This window comes from Eleutherodactylus coqui, chromosome 3, assembly GCF_035609145.1.
Source record: "Eleutherodactylus coqui strain aEleCoq1 chromosome 3, aEleCoq1.hap1, whole genome shotgun sequence".
Taxonomy (NCBI): domain Eukaryota; kingdom Metazoa; phylum Chordata; class Amphibia; order Anura; family Eleutherodactylidae; genus Eleutherodactylus; species Eleutherodactylus coqui.
Genome location: NC_089839.1, coordinates 176,703,852 through 176,722,264, shown reverse-complemented (window position 1 = coordinate 176,722,264; position 18,413 = coordinate 176,703,852). Strand labels below are relative to the sequence as shown.

Genomic DNA, 18,413 nt, shown 5'->3' with positions numbered 1-18,413 from the left:
AACAGCTCCTGGGAGTCTGCCCGCTCATCAGAATGTGTCATTTTCATGGAGTGAGGAGGCTGGGAGGAAGAAGGAGCAGCAGCCAAAGGATTCAGAGTTGCAGCAGTGGACTGCGTAGAAGACTGGGTGGTCGATACATTGCTGGATGCATTTTCTGCCATCCATGACAGGACCTGCTCACACTGCTCTGTTTGTAATAAAGGTCTACCACGTGGACCCATAACTTGTGATATGAAGCTGGGGACCCCAGAAACTTGCCTCTCCTAATCCCGCAGCAGCCGGCTGCGATTCACCTGGACCAGGAACTCTGCCTGTGCCCACACCCTCCCTTGGACCTCCGCGCCCTTGTCCACGTCCACGTCCTCTAGCCCTACCCCTACCCATCAGCATGGTGGATTACGAATAGAGCAGACACAGAGCGGTGTAAATAATTATGAAATTATTTGCGTACACTTTCACGCTGAGAGCGGTATTGTAACGCTAAGTCCAGGCAGAAACAAAGAATACGGAAGGCTGCAAACAGGCCTAGCTGTGCAATAGTGATGCACTACAACTCCCACCAGACACGCTGTAAAATGCAGACGGTCAGAGGTAGCCCAACGAAGGAGCTTTTTTTTGGGGGGGGGGGGGGGGAGAATATAGGCTATATAGTGTGTATATTGCTTTCCCTCTATCAGTGGCTGTGTTGGCCATACGCTGTGCGTCAAATTCACTGCAGACACAGAGCGGTGTAAAAAATTATGGAATTATTGGCACACACTTTCACGCTGAGAGCGGTATTGTAACGCAAACTCCAGCCAGAAAAAAATTATACGGAAGGCTGCAAACAGGGCTAGCTGTGCAATATTGCTGCACTACAACTCCCACCAGAAACCCTGTAAAATTCAGACGGTCAGAGGTAGCCCTAAGAAGGACCGTTGGGGTTCTTGTAGACAGAATCCTACACTACTACTGTCCCTTTCTCAGCAGCACTTTTCCTGTACTCTGTATTACAGACTGCAGACTTAGAACGCTATAGCTGTAACCTGCACAGCCCGAGATTTAAAAAAAAAAAAAAATTGTGCAAAACTGCTCCCAGCCAGCCACACAGTAATGCACACGGTCAGATGTGGCCCTAAGAAGGACCGTTGGGGTTCTTGAGGACAGGATCCTACACTAACACTATCCATGAATAAGCAGCAGCACTTTCCCTAATCTCTCCCAGTGTGTGTCTGAGGCGAGCCGCAGGCGGGACCGCTTTAAGTACTCGGCGGTCACTTGATCTCACCAGCCACTCACTGCAGGGGGGTGGGATAGGGCTGGCACATCACAGGAGGAAGTAGTAATGCCTTCCCTGCATGGCTATTGGCTAAAAAATGGCGCTAAACATGCGGGGAAGGAAATGGAATTGACTCGATTACCGCGTGGTGCTTGTCTTGAGTAACAAGCATCTCGAACACCCTAATGCTCGAATGAGCATCAAGCTCGGACGAGTGTGCTCACTCATCTCTAATAACTATCATACACCACATAAGACACCACATAACGTATCATTATCATATACTACATAATGTAACACTTTCAACCACCACATATAATATTAATATCATATACCACATAATATGTCATTATCATATATGACATAATGCACCACATAAGATATCACTATCATACTCCCCATAATATACATAAAATATATCACTAGCGTGCTACAATAATATACATAAATTATACATCCTTATTAGAGATGAGCGAGCATACTGGGTAAGGGAAATTACTCGAGCGAGTATTGGCATTTTCGAGTAACTGCCTGCTCGTCCAATTCGGGGGGCGGCGGGGGGTTGCGTGGTGGGGGAGAGAGAGATCTCCCCAATCCCCCCCCCCCCCAACCCCCCCGTGGCCCCCCAAATCTTTTCGGACGTGCAGGCAGTTACACGAGAATGCCAATACTCGCTCGAGTAATTTAGATTACCCAGTATGCTCGCTCATCTCTAATCCTTATCATACACCATATAATATATTGCTGCAGTGAGCTGAATGAGTTATTATATTTCTACATGATCTTAAAACCAGTACACCATAAAATATAAAATACATATTTATATTGGCCAGTTTACCTTGCCTTCAACCTGAAACTGACCTTTATAGGTGAGATAAGGTGAAAGATAAGGAAGTCAACTTTATTTCAACATTCTACAATATTTCTATAAGATTCAAACAGGAATAACATGAAAATAAGGAAAAATCATAAGGAAATGTGTCATCAGAAAATGAACTATTGTGTGCAGCAAGTATGTTGTTATATGTCTAAGAAAATATATTACTACCATACAAGAATTAATACTCCACATAATATATCAGTATTATACACCACATAATATATCACTATTATACACCACAAAATATATCGCTATCAAACACCACATGATAATCCGTGTAATGTGTCATTATTAGAGATGAGCGAGCGTACTCGGAAAAGCACTACTCGCTCGAGTAATGTGCTTTATCCGAGTATCGCTGTGCTCGGGTCTGAAGATTTGGTTGCCGCTGCGGCTGACAGGTGAGTGGCAGCGGGGAGCAGGGGAGAGCGGGCGGGAGAGAGGGAGAGAAAGATCTTACCTCCCTTCCTCCCCGCTCTCCCCTGCAGCTCCCCGCTCCGTGCCGGCACCCGAATCTTCAGACCCGAGCACAGCGATACTCGGATAAAGCAAATTACTCGAGCGAGTAGTGCTTTTCCGAGTACGCTCGCTCATCTCTAGTCATTATGTATAATGAAAACAAGGGTTTAATACAGTGTAAGCCAGTAGAGCCAAATGTGATTGTTCCCAGCAAGAGAAACCAAGTAATCTTGTAGATATGATACCTTTTAATGGCTAACAAAAATACACAATATTATAGCGAGCTTCCGAACCAACATGGGGTTCTTCTTCAGGTTTAAATGAAATACATCCGAAGAGGCATGCATATTTATACAGTGATACGTTGGGTTAAGAGTGCCTCAGCTCACAAGCTTTTTGACTTGAGAGCAGGCTCTCTCCCGAGTTTTTGCTTTGATTTAGGAGCAAAATCTTGGGTTAAGAGCCTTGCTCTCAACGCTGCTGCTGCCGGTGGCCTCGTTGAAAGCAATTCCCTGACGGCAACCCCTGCGGTGATTTTTAGGGAAGGGCTTTAAATATAAGCCCTTCCCTGAAAATCATTCCTAGCTGTAGTAAAAAATATATACTCACCTGTCTGCAGCTGCCGTGGCTCAGGCGTGGCCACTTGTTCTCCCTGCATTTTTAATTCCCGCCTGCTGAAAAGCCTCAGAGCTGTGCAGGGAGAACAAGTGATGCCTAGACATGCCTGAGCCCCCGGCATACATGTGACCCGAGCGGCTGCAGAGAGCAGCGCGGGCACTCACCTCTCCCGCGGCCCTGGCTCTTTAATGTGCCGGCTCCTGGGCAGCGGGCACATGTGCAGAGTAGAGCTGGTGGCCAGGGAGTGACGTTTCTGTGAGCCCCGCACAGAAATAGAGCATGCCGCGATTTGTTTGCCAGGCAAGATTTTGCATGGCCAAATCACGGCCATTTGCCTAGGATTGCGTTTGTTAACGCAATCCTATGGCAGCTTCCAGGGGCGGAAATTCCGCCCGTCTGCAGGCGGCCAAAGTCTTAAGCTGTTGGGACATTTCCGACAGGTGTCTATTTGTGGTTATCTATTACACTACAACTCCCAGCATATCCTGCCAGCTGCAGACCTATACATTTTACTGAGAGTTAGTTTGGAAAACTGCAACTCCCAGCCGGCACGGAAGGTTCTAGGAGCTCCGCAACGGAATCAATTGATTTACAGATTTTAATGATTGTTTAGTGATTGGGTTGTAACTGGGGCCCCAGCAGGAAAACAAACTACCTGCATTCTAGTCTGCCATTGGTCACCTCATGGGAGTAGCAAGAAATAAGTTTGCATGGCATGAGAAATGCTCTCAGAGACAGCGGTAGCGGTAAAACAAGGGTTTTATTGGGAGCGGTAAGGGAACGTTTTCTGTGGGAGGGGCTAACTTGTAATTGTGGCACAATCCCTTTAAGTGTACCAGATGCTAAACCATGCTCCTACTTCAAAGGGTTGTTGGGATTGGAGGCAAAAGTTAAATATCTATCTCATATCTATCTACCCAGGCAGGCAAACGCTGGTTGCAGCTGGCACTTGTCATAGTCATTGAACTGATGCCGGCTGCGATCAGCCTAGCTCTGCCCGTGTTTTACAGGGGAACATGCTGCAGTGTAATATGATTATCTTTGCCCTGTGTGACGGAGTGTTATCTACTTCTTGACACGCTGTTCCGCTGTAATATGCTGTAAGTGCACCCTAAAAGAGTATATTCACACATTTTTTAATGTTCCATAGTCTGACTTCCATATTATTTATCATTGGAAAAGAAAACCTTCTACACATTCTTTTTTCTATCAAATCTTCTTTTTCCGTTGACGCGGCCGTATGAGGGCTTATTTTTTGCGTGGCGAGCTGTAGTATGTATTGGTGCCATTTTTCAGTACATAGGACTATATTGTAAAACTTTTATGACAGCAGGAAGAGAAAAACATCAATTCTGTCACATATTTTAATTTTACAGCGTTAATCATGCAGCATAAATCGCACCATAAATGTTTGCTGCGGGTCGGTACGGTTACAATGAGAACAAAAGTCTTATTTTTTTTACTTTTCCACAATAAAACACCTTTTTTTCTTTAAGTTATTATTTTTTAAATCGCTGCATTCAAAGTCCTATAACTTTTTTATTTTTTCATGGACGGAACTCTGTGAGCTAATTTATTGTGAGACGAGCTGTAGTTTTTTTTGGTACCATTTTAGGGTACACACAGCTTTTATGATCACTTTTTTGGGGCAGGAAAATGAAAGAAAAAAAAAGCATTTTACCTTAGTTTTTTAGTTTGTTTATTTTAAGCTTTTGAGCATGCAGATAAAAAGAGTGTTCAATTTATTGTATGCGCCATTACAGAAACGAAATATGTTGTTTTTTTGTGCTAATGTGGGAAAAAGCACAAGTTTTTTTTTTTTTTTACATTTTTCTTTTTTACATTATTTTTATCTTTTTTTATACTGTTTATGTCTCTGTAGGGGATTTGTACATTAGCACCTATGATCACTATCATAAGGCATTGCAGGACTTCTGTCCTGCAATGCCTTATCGCTGGTATTAGCAATCATAGACACTGGCAATGCAGGCCGCCTGTATTTGGCATTTTGTTGCCATGGCAACCTGTCGGGCTCTCCGCAATTACATCACGAGAGTCCGATGACGTCACGGAGGGAGCGCTCTCCCACTGTGGACCCTTTACATGGAAAGGGGTTTTAACAGCGGGGGGGCTGGTGTCACTGTCCCGATGCGACCCCGCTGTTGCAGTGGCAGGCTGGCTATCGGTGACAGCCGACTCCCGCTGCTGGACTGCGCAAAATCTCTTATGATCTTGTGCTATCCCCAGGGCGTTACTGTACGTCCTGTTGTGTTGAGTACCTCTCTGCCAGGACATACAGTTATGCCCTGTGACGGGAAGGGGTTAATTAATGCAACTATGCAAAGGTAGGCAAAAGAAGAAAACAATTTCTAGTTAGTCCAGTGAAAATATCGGAGGTTGCCCATAGACGCTGCAGAAAAGCATGTGGACTTCTGGTGATTGCCGTCAATGCCAGGCGGCACATGGACTTGTACAGAGGGCAGCTGGGAATCAGTGGAAATCACCATATCTTTACGGAGATCTATAGCATGTACAGGTAACCTTATACAAGCAGTGCTACTCATGGAGGGCATGGAATGCATTCTCATGGAGATCAGAGCTTTTATGATTCAAGTTCCCTACAGGGACATAAAAGGTGTTAAAAAAAAACAACTTTCCACTTTTTAAATTTTTGTAAAAATTAAAGCCAAACATTTTGAATCATCTTTAACGACCCGTACAATAAACTGAACACACTATTTATTCTGCATGGCAAAAACCATAAGAAAAAAAAAACATTGAGGCAAAAGGCTTATTTTGTTAATTTTACCTCCCAAAAAAACGCTGTAAAAGTGATTAAAAAAGCAGTAAGTACCGCAAAATGCAAAAAAGTACAGCTCTTCACACAAAAAACAGCCCTGACAGAGCGACGTCCATGAAAAAATAACATTATGGGACGCTGAATGCAACAATGGAAAAGAAAAAAAATCCCCAAAAGGGTTTTAATTGAGTAAAAGTAGAAAAACCTAAAAAAGTAGTAATTTTAGTATCGTCATAATTGTATAATGGGGGTTTTGGAGTAACTTGGATATTTGGAGGATTCTGAATACATTTAGACACGAGTTTGTACTTCTGCTTCTCTATGTAATCTATTTTGTACACTTTATTTGTACTACTGGATGTATTTGCTCTTTCTGTGTTTTAGTATTATGTATCTATGATGAATTTGTTGCAGTATTCCCAACACATGTGCATTCTATTTAACATATATGTGCGTGTTCTTGCTAAATCGCCATTCACTTTAGCGATTACTACCCCCAGGGATTATGATAATGCAGACCCAAAGTCTCACTAAGTAAATAGAGCAATCACTTCTCCATTCACTTAGTGAGGTTTGGGATGTGCCATTCTCACAAACACTGGGGGTCCCAGTGGTTGGACCCACACCAATCATCCATTTATCATGTGTCCTATGGATAGGTGATACATTATTTTGGGGAGATAATCCCTTTGAAGTGACCGGGGATTTAGCACAAACAGCCAGGGGGGGGTGCTAAAAGCCCCAAGACACATGCACAGCCACCACCAAAAACATATATACTGTGTGTCTGGCTATATATATATTTGGATGGACAGTAGTTTGGCAGTTATTCCCACATTCTTGTTTCTCTCTGTTGTTTTTTTTTATATTATGAAATAAATTAGCCTAAAGAAGTATTTTTCTACACAATTAGTAGCCGTTTATTCCTCATTCTTCGGTTTATTGGCCTTACATACCAGACTACTATGCCTATTACTAGAATTCTGTATACATGAAACATTCATTTATATTACTGACTTTATACTTTACTACTATGATGAAATATTTCCATGGCTTTACTTTGATTAACCCCTTAAAGGGGTTGTCCCGCGAAACAAAGTGGGGGTATACACTTCTGTATGGCCATATTAATGCACTTTGTAATGTACATTGTGCATTAATTATGAGCCATACAGAAGTTATTCACTTACCTGTTCCGTTGCTAGCGTCCCCGTCTCCATGGTGCCGTCTAATCTTCAGCGTCTAATCGCCCGATTAGACGCGCTTGCGCAGTCCGGCCTTCTCCTTTGCTGAATGGGGCCGCTCGTGCCAGAGAGCGGCTCCTCGTAGCTCCGCCCCGTCACGTGTGCCGATTCCAGCCAATCAGGAGGCTGGAATCGGCAATGGACCGCACAGAAGCCCTGCGGTCCACCGAGGGTGAAGATCCCGGCGGCCATCTTCACAAGGTAAGTATGAAGACGCCGGACCGCGGGGATTCGGGTAAGTACTATCTGTTTGTTTTTTTTTATCCCTGCATCGGGTTTGTCTCGCGCCGAACGGGGGGGCTATTGAAAAAAAAAAAAAACCCGTTTCGGCGCGGGACAACCCCTTTAAGGACATGGCCTATTTTGGGCATAAGGATAAAACGATTTTTGGGAGATTTTTATCTCCACATTTCAAAAGCCATAACTTTACTTTTCCGTCGGCACGGCCGTATGAGGGCTTGTTTTTTGAGCGGCGAACTGTAGTTTTATTGGTTCCATTTTTGGGTACATAGACTTTATTGTAAAACTTTTATTAATTTTTTTATGATAGCAGTGAGAGAAATCATCAGCTCTACAATTGTTTCTTTTTAGGGTGAATTCAAACGAGCGCGTTTATGTGCGTGCATATGTGCGCACAAAACACGCATCTGTTACAACCACTGAATTCCCTATGGTGTGTTCACATGTTCGCGTTTTATAGGCGTGCGCCTGTAAAGATAGGACATGCGTGCACCACAGGTCTTGAACGCATGGCCTTCAATGGAGCCGCAGTTGCTGCCGGCGGCTCCATTGAAGGCAATGGTCTGCTGGCATCCCTGAAGTGATTTTCAGGGAAGAGCTTTAAATATAAGCACTTCCCTGAAAAATCATTCCTTTTAGTGTAAAAAAAATAAAATAAATAAATATATGAAGATGGGCTGGAGCTTGTGCCTCTGGATCCCTCCGCTGCCCGGACCGTCTCACACAGCGCTGCTCTCTTCTCTTGGAATCGTATCTATGAATAAATATAGATATATTTGGGTGATAAGCAATAAATATAGAGCAGCGTTCATTTTTTTTTATTGTATTAACTTAAATCTTTGACACTTTTTTTTTGCCCTTTAAAATGGTCTTTATTTGCTCCACTTACTTTAATAGAAGACCCATTCAATTTGGATCCCAGTCTTATTTGGAAACTTGCATGAAACTTTTTTTAAGTACAGATAATATACAGATGGGCTACTTTTTAGCTAGACTCTTAGGCTGGGCTCACACAGGACCAAAATCTCGCGGAATGACCACACGGAAATTCTGCGAGATTTCTGTCGGAGAAATGCAGCTTCAAAAACTGCTATCACACTCAAGATACAATTTGTCCCATCTGTACATAATCTTTTTTTAAATTCGTTTTATTTATTGATAGGCAATTTGTGAAATACAAAATGAAAAGAAATTTATACGATACATAGTGATATGGATACAGTTAGAGTCCTGGTTCGATTTAACACGGATTTTGTTACTGTATTTCTTAAGGTATTTGATTATACGTTTGTAACAATAAACTTTTGAACTTATGAAAACAACAATAAACTCAGGTCCTGTTCTTCTTTGTTCCGGATCCTGAAAATGGAAAGTTACAAGTTTTCAGGCACTTATGAGTGGGGTGGGGTGGGGGGGGTGTTGGGATCGGGGAGGGAGGGGGGGGGTCAGTATAGGGTAGGTTTAGATTTCAATCAGTGGTCAAAGTAGAGTGAGAGTCTAGCCAGGCTCCCCATACTTTTCGGAATTTAGTCGGACAGCCTCTGTTTTGGTGTATGATTTTTTCATATGAGGTTACAGTATTTACAGTTTGGATCCAGTGTGGGATTGAGGGGGGCTCTGTTGCCATCCATTTTATGGCTCTCTCTTTACAGGCTAGGAACAGCGCTCTCTCAAGAAAAACGCGAGTGTAGTATGGCCACATCTCCTCCTCCAGCAAACCAAATAGCGCCACCTTAGGGTCCAGGTCGATGGATAATGGGGGCCGTAAAAGTGAGTTCACGAGGTCTGTCACTTTTGACCAGAACTCGTTAACGAAGTGGCACTCCCAAATCAGATGCCAGAAGTCCGCTTTCGGTTGGTGGCATCTTTGGCATGAATCTGAGGTGGTATTTCGCATTTTATGCAGACGGTTGGGAGTAAGGTAGGCTTGATGTATGATGTATAATTGGATTAGCTTGTTGTTTACGGCCGGTGACACTGATAGATGGGATTCAGAGATGTCCTGCCACTCTTCAGGTGTAAGGGATGTGATGGTGAGTCTCCATTTGTCATATGCTGGGGGTGGGCCGAGGTCTATTTTTGCTGAAAGGAGATGTGTATATAGGGCTGATATTAGGCCTTTGGGTCCTTGGGATTTGAGGATGCCTATTGTGGGGAACTTGGATATGCGGGTCAAGGTGGGAGGGAATTGAGAGTTCAGAGCATGTCTTAGTTGGAAGAATCTGAATAGTTGGAGGTACGAGGCCTGCAGCTTATCGTGCAGTTGCGTGAATGTGGGGAGTGTTCCGTCTATGTATATGTCTTTTAGTGTGTGTACCCCCTGGGTTGTCCAGTACTTTGGGTCTGGGATGGACTGTAGTGCGGTAAGGCCGGGGTTATTCCAAAGAGGAAGTTCTGGTATCACACCCTGGTAATTCTGCAGTGTCTTTGCTTCTTTCCATACGCTGAGAGCCAGTTTATGAAGCGGGGTTAATTCAGTGGGTTTAGTGCATTCCAGGAATTCTAAAAAATTCAGGAGATTATGTCATGTTACTTGTTTAGCTAGTTGTTTGTCTGCTATGGGTAGTTCTTTGTCTAGGACCCAGGCTCTGATATTTCGCAGTTGCCCTGCCAGGTAATAGAGCCGGAGGTCCGGAAGGGCCATTCCGGCTTGTTCTTTGGGTCTTTGTAAGGTTGATCGGCTCCGTTTGGAACGGGAGGAGTTCCAGATAAATGTTATAATTAGGGAATTTAGGGACTTGAAAAAGCGTTTGGGGACACTCACTGGCATATGCTGTAATATGTATAGACATTTGGGTTGGATGACCATTTTAATGAGATTTATGCGCCCAGCAACAGAAAGTGGTAGCTTAGCCCATCGTTTCAGTCTATGTTTTATGTTGTCTAAGAGTGGGTTTATGTTATCTGCTATTGCATTGTTATGGTCATATGACATGAGCATCCCCAGGTATTTGAATGTTGAGACTGGTTTTAGTCCATATCTTGCAACGCAGGGGTCATTTTTTGGGCCAGTCTCTGTGTAGAGGATTGTTAATTTGGACCAGTTGACATATAGTCCGGAGAAATGGGAGAATTTATCTATGTGTGTCATAGCTTGGGCAAAGGAGTTTGATGGGTTCGATAAGAATAGGATTGTGTCATCTGCGTATAGTCCCAGTTTGCTTTCAAGGTCTGCCCATTTAATGCCGGTCACGCTGGGGGCGCTTCTTAATCGAATTGCCAGTGCTTCAATGGCTATGGCAAATAAGGCCGGGGATAGAGGGCATCCCTGTCGGGTGCCTCTTGCCAATTGGAATTCCATCGATGGGATGCCATTGACGATTACATTTGCGCTTGGGGACTTGTATACAGTTTTGACCCATTGTTGAAAGTTAGGTCCGAATCCAAAGCGGATCAGACAGGCTTCTTGAAAAGCCCACTCCACAGAATCGAAAGCTTTTGCCATGTCAAGTGAGACCAGAGCCCAGGGCATGTTATATTGCTTACCTAGTTGGATAGCTGTTTGGACTCTACGGATATTTATGGTCGTGGACTTTCCTGGCATGAAGCCCGTCTGGTCGGGGTGTATGATGGAAAGGATCACCTGATTTAGTCTGGTGGCTAGGATTTTGGTTAGGATCTTGTAATCTGTATTTACCAGTGATATAGGCCGGTAAGAGATACAGTCTGTAGGGTCCTTCTCAGGTTTCAGGATCACTACTATGGAGGCTTTATAGAATGAAGGTGGGAGTATTTTGTCTAACTGTGCTTGGTTTAGTACCTCAAGGAGTTGTGGGCCTAGTTGTTCGTTGTATTTGCGGTATGTCTCTATTGGGAGACCATCGGGTCCTGGTGATTTATTGAGAGCCATGTCTTGGATTATTAGTTGAATCTCTTCCAAAGTAATAGGGGCTTCTAGGAGGTCAACCTGCTCTTCAGAGAGGGTTGGGAAATTTAAGTCTTTTAGGTAGTCCAAGATGTCTGCCACCGTGTTATGAGAGGAAGAGGTATACAAGTTCGCGTAGAATTCTTTAAAGCAATTTGTGATAGACGGGGCATCAGTGAACTCCATTCCCCGTTGATTTTTGATCTTGAGGATCGTGTTTGTTTGGTTTTCACGCTTGATAAGATTGGCGAGTAAGTGACTAGATTGGTTTCCTAGCTCAAAGTAGTGTTTGGAGAAGAAGAGTTGGCGTTTGGCTTTAGCATGTATTTGGTGTCTATAGAGTCGGGATAGACTGAGCCAGGCTATTTTATTAGCTTCTGTGGGGGAAGATATATATATTTTTTCGGCTTCTAGGGTCTGATTTTCTATCTCTTTATCGGCCTGAGATGTTGATTTTTTAATATATGAGATGGCCGACTTAAGGAATCCTCTGATATAGGCCTTAAGAGTGTCCCACTTCAAGGCGGGATGGGTATTGTCGCTATGGGCATCTAGGAATAGAGAGATGTGGAAGGGTGTCTGGTCATCCGGTCCAATGAGCTTAAGCCAGAATGGGTGCAGTTTCCAAGTGGGCTTTATACTGAGTTGAGGGAATTTTAGGGTTAACAGTATAGAGCTGTGGTCAGAGATGCCTCTCGGGCAGTGTGTTATGTTTTAGAGGTATACTGCCAGTTCCATGGAACTGAATATTTAATCGATTCTTGTCAACGCGTTGTAGCCCGGTGAGTGGCAGGTATATTCTCGTGTTTCGGGGTGATAGAGTCGCCCGAGGTCAACCCATCCGACGCTTTCGACTAGTTGTCTCAGAGGGGAATTTAAAGTGGGAGTGGGGTTAGAGAGGGGTGTATGAAATTTGTCTTTAGTAGGGTCCATTATCATGTTAAAGTCACCTAGGCAGATCACTCCTGCCAACGGGTAATGATGTGCAAACGCTATGGCGGTCTGCAGAAGGTGAAGATTGTTGTGAGGTGGGTTGTAGATGGATAGGATGACATATGGTTTGGAGTCTATTTCTCCGTATACAAATATGAATCTTCCTTCGGGGTCCCTGCGGGTGACAATTGGGTTCCAGCGTAGCGACTTGTGAATTAGTACCGAGACGCCCCTGGAGAAGGAGGTGTGGAAGGAGCGGGCGGTCCACTGGATCCATGGTTTTGAGAGGGTGTCTGCCTTGTCCCTGATGAGATGGGTCTCTTGTAAGCTGATGTGTGGGTTTATTTGTTTAATGTATGAGAACACTGTCCTTCGCTTAAGTGCTGTGCCGAGCCCCCGAACATTCCAGCTAAGACATTTTAGGGATGTCATTGCTTACGTGGGTGTAAGGTTTAGCTATCATGTCTGTGCCCTTTGGGTGGGGGAGGAGGTAGGGCGTTGGTGGGTGTGAGGGGAGGGGTTGTGTTAGCGCCTGCTTGTAAAAAACATTAATGCAGAACAGAATACAACAGTTTGAACCATTAATCTTTGACATCTCTTTAAAATTGTGACGCGGGTGCCAAAGAACAACAGAATAAAAGAGTTAGGAAAGAGGGAGGATAAAGAGACAAGGGAAAAGAGAAGGGAAAAAAATAGAAAACCAAAGAAAAAGGGAAACGATTTAGCTACAATCTAATTAGAAGTAGCAGATGTTATGCTGTTGGGGGGAGTCTCTTGGTGGCCTTTAAGCTTTAAAGGGGTTGTCCCGCGCCGAAACGGGTTTTTTTTTTTTTTCAAACCCCCCCCCCCCCCCCCCCGTTCGGCGCGAGACAACCCCGATGCAGGGGTTAAAAAAGAACACCGGAGAGTGCTTACCTGAATCCCTGCGCTCCGGTGACTTCTTACTTACCTGATGAAGATGGCCGCGGGGATCTTCTCACTCGGTGGACCGCAGGGCTTCTGTGCGGTCCATTGCCGATTCCAGCCTCCTGATTGGCTGGAATCGGCACGTGACGGGGCGGAGCTACACGGAGCCCCATTCAGAAAAGCAGAAGACCCGGACTGCGCAAGCGCGGCTAATTTGGCCATTAGACGGCGAAAATTAGTCGGCTCCATGGAAACGAGGACGCTAGCAACGGAGCAGGTAAGTGAAAAACTTCTTATAACTTCTGTATGGCTCATAATTAATGCACAATGTACATTACAAAATGCATTAATATGGCCATACAGAAGTGTATAGACCCACTTGCTGCCGCGGGACAACCCCTTTAAGGCTGACCGCCGGGTCTCAGAAGTAACTTAAGGTTGCCTCGGCCATGTTTCACACCGCCTATGCATCGAGGGGGCGCCGAGAACTTGGGTTGCAGCAACGTTTAAAGTCCTGTTGCTAAGTATGATGGGGTCATTCATCCTCTTGGTGTTTCAGAATGCATATCTAGCCACTCCAGGGCCTCTGCGGGAGATTGGAGGAAGACCGTTTTTCCCTGGGCTACTATTCGTAGGTGAGCTGGGTATGCCATTGAGTAGGGGATTTGTCTTTCTTTGAATTTCCGCTTCACTTCTGTGAAGGTGACTCTCTGTTTTTGTAGTTCGGCAGAGAAGTCGGGAAATATGGAAATCGCTGTATTATTGTACTTTAATGGGCCCTTTAGTCTGGCTTGGCGCAATGCCGCATCTCGGTCTCTGCAGTTTAGGATCCTTACTATAAAGGGGCGCGGGGGGGGGGGGGGGCTCCCGGGTGTGGTGGTTTCGTAGGGACTCGATGGGCTCTTTCTACTGTAAAATGGGTAGAGAAGGTGTCGTCTCCCAGTAACGTTTTCACCAAGTCTCAGCGAATGTTTCCAGGTGAGAGCCCTCTGATTTTTCGGGTAGGCCTATTATGCGTAGGTTGTTACGGCGCGAGCGATTTTCTAAGTCATCTGTTTGGGACTGACAGAATTCTATTGCTCTTGTTGCCTTTTTGAGCGCTGTAGTTAGTGGGCGCAGTGAATCTTCTGCGTTGGAGACGTGGTCCTCCATCTCCCGTATTCTGTCACGCATATTATGCAAGTATTGTCTTAACAGGGAGACGTCGGATTTGATCTCCTCTATTTTGTTAGTAAGAGAGGTTTTGCAAGTGTTGATCGCATCTAGAAGTTGGCGCATGGTGGGTTCTGGGTTTTGCCTTGTTTCATTTTCAGACTGTTTCGTCTGTGTGGGTCGCGTTGCACGCGGGGTGTGATCAGGGGATTCAGTGCGGGAGAATTCCTTTAACTTTTCGGTGCCGCCTTTAGCGCGTGTACTCATGATAGAATTCGTTAGATTGGCGCGGCGGGTTATGAAGGTTGTCGCTGTAGTATAGATGGTGTCGGTGTATTCTTGTAGAGATCAGTGGTCTGTATCTTTGTATTATTATGGGCTGTTGAGAGGAGAGTGTTCGGTCGTCTGGACCGTGGTAGCGCCCAATTATCTCTGGCCTAGGTCAGGCCGCTGTATAAGGGGCAGGGGGCTGCGGCAGTCAAATGCGGCGGTTCGTCGGCTGCAGGGCACAGCAGGCCGCCCCCGCCGATGTGGTTTAGGGTCTGAGGTAGGTCAGTGTCTGCCGCGGTGCCCCTTGTTTTGTTGGTCTAGTCCAACCCAGTCCGCTCGTAGGAGAATATTAGGGTAGTCGGCCCCTCAGTTATCTTAGGCGGTAGGGTGGTTTTGTCGTTGGCCGCCTAGCCAAAGCCTGCGACTGTGGAGGGTCTATATGGTTAGTCCTGGGTGTTGTCCCTCAGCCCCTTGTGGGTAACTTACAGTTTGTCGCCGGCTCCGCAGGGCCGGACCCGGGAAGGAAATCCCTTCGGGTGTAGAGTCCCGGGCACCGTGGTCCGGTGGTGGCAGGGTAAACCGGAGATGAGCCGCTGGGAGTGAGCCGTCAGAGGCGGCTGGGCCAGCCACAGCCCGCACCGGAGGTAGGAGGAGAGGTCCTCGGCCTGCGGGGCCGGTATCGGGTCGGTGCGCAGCTCCGCGGACGGCACGCCGCGAGGTGCCGGGTGTCGCTGCTGTGTAGCGGCAGGGGCTGCAGTGCGGTGGCTCCAGCAGATCGCAGCCTCCGTCGGGTCCCGGAGCAGCCGCGCAGGCCCAAAGATGTTCTGCGGCGTCTCTCAGAGGGGGCAGGTGCTCGGCATCGTTGTAGCGGCTCCAGGCGGGGCAGGGGGAGCGTACTGTCCCGTCGTGGATCCAGCCGGGAACAGCCACTCACCGACGGGGAACGGGCAGCGAGCCCCAGCTCGCGAGATCAGACCTGGATCGGAACGGCCGCCAGGAAGTCGCAGGTAATCGGTGTCGGGGTGGTCGGAGCCGGCAGATGGTTCGTGGCTCCCGCGCAGGTCTCGTGGCGGTGGTCCGGCTTCGGATGCAGGGTAAGCGGGGTGTCCTTCTCTGCAGGGGTATGGTTGGCGGTTTCAGTAAGGGGGGTTGCCCCCACCCGACTTACGATCAGGTGCAGGCCTCCGCGGCCTGGGGATAGCGTAGGGGGACCCCGGCTTGAGTGGAGCGGTGCAGTCAGCTCCGGGTTTCAGAGGAGTCTCCCGCTGGATGGCAAATGGGAGAGGGCAGCCCGCAGAAGTCTCGGCGTAGCCGGGCGGCAAGATGCGGCGGCGGGTTAGGCTATGTGCAGAGCGCGGGAAAGTGGCAGGGCGTTGGCACCGTCTCGCTCCCGCCACAGTCCGCAGCTCTATTATGGGTGCCAGGAGGCTGCAATCGACCCCAGCTGCGGTCCGGCTTATCTGTAGGGGATTAGGAACCCCTTGGTGTTGTTTGAGGTGTTCTAGTTCTGGTCAGGCCAGGATTATAAGCGGATTTTGATGTCCCCTCTGGGGAGCTCCTCTCACTTGCGACTCTCCATGCTGGTCGCAGGCCACGCCCCCCCCCCCCCCCTTCCAAATCTTTGACACTTTATTTCTTCTTTTCTATGTAGAAGAGACAACGTGACCTCCAGGTAAGCTATGAAGCCCTTTCTAGGGCTCAGTTACTGTACGGGGAGGGACACATACATATAATGTACTGACAGCTCTATAGGGACACATACACATAATGTAATGACTGGTCTATAGGGACACATACACATAATGTAATGACAGGTCTATAGGGACTGCACTGGGATTTACATGTGTAATGCAGTTACACTGGAAGGGTTTGTCCTAATAAACCCTTTTTATTTCCCCTGTTAAGGATCATGGACGCCGTAGCTTGGATACTACGTACCCTGTTCAGACGAGACGACAGAGGATGGAAGAGGAAAAGGGATCTCTTTTTAAATGATAAAATTTTAACAAACTAAAAAAGCTTAGATTTATGAAGGTATAAGATTACATTTTTAGTGCTGGGGAATTGTTCCACAGCAGCATGTTGATAGTCACGGATCATGGTCTATACAAGAAGTAATATAACTGACTATAGATTAGTAAATAAAAGAGAATGGTAATGTATATTATAATAGTTTAGTATTTTTTTTATTCTTGAAAAGATGACTTTATGTAAATGAAAATGCAAAAATACATGATATTATGCTCAGATTGAAGGGTCTGTATCAAATTTGAAGGATGAGAGTGATCATTCTAAGGGAAGAGGAAGACCCTCCGAAGAGGAGGAGGGATGACCGGGCCCAACCGCAGGAGATGGCAGCGTTCCTCAATGTCCTCGGTAAGACACATTGGGCCTTTCCAATGGTTGTAGTGTTGAATCAGGTTAAATTATGTAACTTTACTGTAGTCACTAAACAAATTGATCATTTTCTTTTTTTTTCTAGAGGATAAATATCATTGGCTGTTCCTCGCCTGTGATGGATGTTTGAAGATATCTGACAAGGTAATATTACAGAATATTCACCATATATACATATAGGGACTTACGCTAGTGTAATAGGCCTGGAGACACACCGCACTGTATAACCTGGTGACATAATAGTCCTTATTAGATGTGACAATGAGATTTACTCATCCAGAGTAGTTATTATATCCTTTACTTGTTAGTAGTCGCAGCCTCTAACTGTCCTTCTCCTCCCACCAGTACCTCCTGGAGATGGTCCTCGTGTACTTCAGGAGAGCCGGACTCCGTACCGAGGAATATCGAAAGAACTTCTTCCCAGCTCTGTAAGTTGCTTTTATTATACCAGATCTGTAAATATAAAAATGAATAGTAAACAAGTAACAGGAGAGTCCGAGTGAAATTCGGAGAGGATTCCAGGATCCGGTAACATTACTAACACTAGTGTTCATTAGCTCTCCCCTTTTCTCCAGGTCTCTCCTTCTTATATAGATAATCCGCTCTACACGGTTTTGACTCGTTCTATCATCTCGTTTAATCTTTTCTGCCAGGTTCTTAGCCAATCAGATGGAAGAGGAATTCCCGTTTCGGTGGCAGATCTACCCCTGGGCCCTAGGAAACACCTGGATGGAGAATACAGAAGTACTCTTCCAGCATCAGGACCAGCTGCTCCGCCGGATGGGATTTAGAGCTTGGGTGGACCGAACTACCTGTGATCTGGTTAGTAGAAATCATATAAAATACTCCGGTCTTTGATGAAGAGTCAGTAGTGCTAATGATATTGATACACTGTTTCATTCTAGGTGATGGCAGAGGGCCCTTCCCATTGTGCATGGACAAGAGAGCGGCAGCCGGATCACAGCTTGGCTATTCCAATATTCAGGATGGACGAGGAAGACTTCATCAGCGACACACGGTTCAAGCATCCAGACTGCATCCTCTGTAAGACCCTCCGCCGGTATCCATCCTTGAGAAAATTCTGCCAAGCAGAGGAGGACCCAGACATCGGCTGCGACTGATGAAGATGAGTATCTTTTGTATAGTCACACGCATGCCCACAGACACTGTCTCACACATTGATGGCTCATACCCATACATGTGCACATACACACACCGTACAGCCATCAACACATTCAATAATCATCATCATTACACACCGTAGATAGTCACATGCAGTCACCGTAAATAGTCAGTCACACGCAGTCACCATAGATAGTCACACGCAGTCACCATAGATAGTCACACGCAGTCACCATAAATAGTCACACGCAGTCCCCATAAATAGTGAC

General features: G+C 46.0%; 1 long non-coding RNA gene across 1 annotated transcript; it reads right to left on the bottom strand.

Moving 5' to 3' along the window:
* Nucleotides 1–8,174: 8,174 nt before the first annotated feature.
* LOC136619868 (uncharacterized) lies at nt 8,175–18,353 on the bottom strand. Its single transcript, XR_010791071.1, has 3 exons — nt 17,324–18,353; nt 17,211–17,250; nt 8,175–8,253 (listed from the first exon to the last, which is right to left on the bottom strand). It is a non-coding gene; the product is annotated as an uncharacterized lncRNA (long non-coding RNA).
* Nucleotides 18,354–18,413: the final 60 nt, after the last annotated feature.